The following is a 4,782-nucleotide window of genomic DNA, read 5'->3' as shown; positions in this document are numbered from 1 at the left end:
ATTTTGTTTCATATTTTTATTCCGCATTTAATTCGATTATTCGGTACGGTTTGTATTCAACCCCCCTTCTACAAACACATTGGGACCTAACAATTGGTATCAGAGCCTTCTGATTAACGAACAAATCAAGATCCTAGACTTTTGTGATTTTTCAACTCCTTGAATTTTTATTTATTCAAAAATTCATAATGACTTCACAAAAAGTTGGAACCGTTAAAATTCCACTATTTGATAAAGAAAATTATATCATGTGGAAGAAGAAGATGCTCTTGTTTTTACAAGTTGCAAATCCCAAATATCTGAACTTGTTAAAGAAGGGTCCAACAACTCCAATGGTCATTGAACCAGAGGTGATAGTAGATGATGTTGTGATTACAAAAGCTAGAACCTATCCAAAAGAACCTGAGGATTTTTCTCCTGCTGAAAAAGAAGAAGCCTCCTTGGATCCCAGCCTTCAGTTAATTTTAGTTGATTCCCTCAATCCCTTGATGAACAGACATGTGATGAACTGTAAAAATTCCAAACACATCTGGGAAACTATTGAGGTGATTAATGAAGGTACAGAGGAAGTTAGGGAGAACAAGTTGGAGATCCTAACCTCTGAGTATGAACATTTTAAATCAAATCCAGGAGAAGGAATTACTGAAGTGTTTGAGAGGTACAATGCGCTGATCAACAACCTAAACATAAATGGGAAATATTATTCAATCAGGGAGGTCAACAAAAAGTTCCTTTTAACACTGCCAACTCATCTTGAACATAGAATCACTGCCATTAGAGAAGCTAGAGATCTGAGTGAGATTTCTTTGGATAGACTCTATGGTGTGTTGAAAACCTATGAGTTGGAGCAGATTCAGCAAAAGGAAGTCTACGGGAAAGATAGAATGGACAACACATCTACTGCTCTTGTAGTTGAAGGTCAACAACAACAACAATCTCAACAGTCGGAGAGAATGGTACAGTTTTCCAAGGCTGAGGAAAATGTGATAGTAGCAGAATATGATCCTCCTACTACAAATCAATCCGGTGATGATTTTTATTCCTTGGAAGAGCTGGAGCAATTGGAAGATGAGTCAATGGCCCAAATTGTCAAGAGATTCTCCAATGTCAGATTCAAGAGAAATCCCAAGTTCAAGTACAACTCCAACTACAACAGATTCCAGACAGGTGGATCTTCATCCTCTAACACCAGTAGTGGTGGATACAAAACAGGGATGGTTGATCGGAGCACCATTAGATGCTATAACTGCAATAAGTTGGGACACTTTGCCACAGAATGTAGGAAGCCAAAGCAAGTAAGGAAGAACTCTTATGATTCAAATCAGAAGAGTAACTCTGAAAGGGCTTACCTGGCAAATGGAAGAAGCTGGGATGATACTGATAGTGAAGATGAAGAAGATGAGAATCTTCCTCTTATGGCTATTGATGGAAAAGCTTCATCGTCAAGAAAAGAGGTAAAATTTACTGATGCTAAATTAGTTTATCATCTAGGAGGTTTCTTAGATTGTGCTCATCGTGATAATGAACTGTTAAGTCAGCAGATCAAAGACCTTGAGAAAGAGGTCAATGAATTAAGACTAGTGCACATTAATCAAGACAAGTTAAAAGAACAAGTATCTTTTCTACAGAATAGAGTTGACTGTTATAGACAACTCGAAACTATTCTCAAAGACAAGATAACCGGTCTTGAGACTAAGGTTCTTCAATTCTTGTTCGAAGGCTAAAGAGTTCTACAGTAAGCAAGCTGTTAATCAAACATCTGGAATAGGTTATGATTACAATGCTGCTATTGGAGAATTAGGCATAAACTCCCCTCCTCATGTATGTGCTAAAGGTAGGGAAGTACCACATGTGCTTAAGGGTGTTGATAAACCCTTCTATAAAGCATCAATTGCTGAACCATTTGATGCGACCTCTTCTGTTATTCAAGAAGAAATACGTGCTGAAGATCATGCTAATGAGAAGGTTGTTTCCAAGTCAAGTGTGTCGAAAGTTCAAGTCAAAGTTGTGAAAGCAACTGAGACTAACTCAGACACACATGAGTTGGATAACAAAAATGCCATGTCTACCATACATAAATTGTCTGATGTTAATCACTCTCATAAAGCATGTGGTGTTGCTAATTGTATGTCTTGTGCTTTTAATTTGATGTATGCTTATTTTAATGGTAAGCATGTTTCTAGTGATAAGACTACTCCTCGTCAGCATGTGAATAATAAGAAGCATGATAGGTCTAAGACTGCTAGTCCTTCTAAGGCTAGAAAGGAGACATTTGTGCCTAAGCCTAAACAGAAATTTGTTAAGGCTGTTTACAAGGTCAAATGTTCAGTCATTGAGGATGTTGAGACCATTAAAATTAAAAATGTTGTTTTTCCTGACAAAGGACAATTCTACAAGTATGCCGGGCCCAACCAAGTTTGGGTTCCGAAGAAGGTCTAATCCATTTGAAGTGCAGGGCAGTATACAGGTGTAACCGGTAGTGTGGATTCTTGACAAGTGGATCATCAAGACATATGACCGGAGATAGAGCCCTGCTATCAAATATGGATTAAGAAAGCTGGCCACTGGTTACCTTTGGAGATAACAGTAAAGGTTTATCTGAGAAATAGGGCTGTTTGCAAGCTGGGAATGTTATCATTGTAATTTTATATATTATGCTAGGTTATTATTAGAAAGCAGTATCTATTATATAGCACCAGTGACGAGACTTGAGAATATTACGACATATCAGGCACCTGCTACACATTACACTTGGAATTGGACTCTAGTAAGATGTGTACAAGTGTACTCCTGGTTGGTGAGTCAGAAGAGGAAGTCAATGCACCACAGTTCATGAACTTTGCAGCTGCAGATCTATTGGACTATACAATCTCTTCTTCACAGTCTCACTTCAGGTTGGTATGAACTAGTGTACTACTCAAGCAATCGTCAAGGACATGGTATGACACTCTAACTGAAGTTACAGTTTAATATGAACTAGTAGAGTCGTCATATTAATAACTCTCTTATCACTAGGCACAAATATATTGTTTTATATGTGTAGACAGTTTTAGGAGAAAATCAAACTTCTTTCTACATTAGTGATTTCTTATTTCATGTAAAATCCTTTGAAATCACTATTGTACATTATCTCTCTCAAAAGATTAAATGTATAATTTTCATTCATTATATATCTTAAGTACATTTTATCTCTCTATTGCCATATGTTCTGTGACACAGGTTCAGTCTCCAATGACTTTCTTTCATTGACAGTCATGAGGTTGAAAACCTACAACTTCTATCCAAGACTGTAAAGACAAACACAGAAACAGAACCAACCGACACTCTCTTACCACTAAATGTAGTATGAATGAGTGTGAGGGAGATAGTGCCTTAGTGCACCATATAAGGAAGGTTCTGAAGTCAACCCAGCAGCTCTGTCTCCTACATAGATGAGTAGTATTTAAACTGAGACAACTGTTAGCCCCCATACATCTTCTCAAAAAGATGTAATGGCTGAAAAGGCTCAAAAACAGTTACTAGATTCATTCTCTCAAAAGGGTGTGTCTATTGAAATTTGCCTGTCGGCCAGGGTATCCGATGTAGTGTCACCACTTCAAATATAAAAAATTCTTGATGCACAAGGAAAGGTTACACACACAAAGGATGAGTTGACGGAAACAAGAGTTTCGACCATTTTAAGGTCAGATTCGATTGTTCAAGGTTCGTTAATGGACCAATTGCCTTTACAGGTGTTAGGAGAGGATACTGATCCAAAAGCCATATGTCAGTGGTCAGTGTCTACCTCCCCGGGCTTAAATCCCCTGGATGCATCTACGGATAGTGGATCTGACATAGGTGTGGATCGGCAACTTGTTGACAATGATTCAGATATTACCTGATGAGTCACAAGGAAATGTCTTCACAGACATTAGAAGGGAACTTTGATCTTTATGCTAAATTCATTGGATCATTGTTTACCTTCCCAGAATTCAAATCTGGAACCCTAAAAGGGAAACTAGCAACTTGTAGATTATGACTCAGATTCATCTGACGAGTTTAACAAGGATGGGGATTTGTGAACTCCCATTGCACCACCTGTGACCTCCTTAAGGATGGCTAAGGTGATTTTCCTTGCAGGTACAACTGAATGTTGGAGCTATGAGAGGAGTGATACACTTGTGAGAATGAGTGTAAACACGAGTTGAGAGAAGAGTGAAACACATGTGAGGTACACTAAACAGAATCACACACTCACAGTGAGGAAGAAAGAGAAACTACTTGTTATTTCTTTTCCAACCAAGTGAAACATGAGAATTCCTTCAGACGACGACATACATTCCTTTTCTAAGGGGGAGATAAAAGCTTAAGTAATAGTTTGGAGGATTCCTCAACTAAGGGGGATAAATAACAGGGAGGAAGAAAAAGATCCAGCATGTACACTACACCACACCATTGTTGTTTGTAACTACGGATCCTATTGTACGGGAGAGGTGGTAAACATAAGGTGATTTTCTAGTAAGGGAAGAAGCTGTTTTCTAAAAGGGGAGTACCATTGGTTTTTATCTACGGATCCTATTGTACAGGAGATGTGGTAAACGAAGGTGATCTTCTTTAATCAGTTAATTCTCATAGGGGGAGAAGCAAGAGAGATATGTGCTTCTCAAGAGGAAATGTGGTTGTACAAAAGAAGATGAAACTACTTGAAGATATGTTCAGTCTAGAGGAACATCTATTTGGAATCTGGAAAAGGTTAAATGTTATCCAAAAAAATTCTGCTATTTACTTTGCATTTCTGTTTAT

Source organism: Apium graveolens, chromosome 7, assembly GCF_009905375.1.
Source record: "Apium graveolens cultivar Ventura chromosome 7, ASM990537v1, whole genome shotgun sequence".
Classification (NCBI taxonomy): Eukaryota; Viridiplantae; Streptophyta; class Magnoliopsida; order Apiales; family Apiaceae; genus Apium; species Apium graveolens.
The sequence above is the reverse complement of the archived record's forward strand: the minus strand, read 5'-3'. Positions refer to the sequence as shown.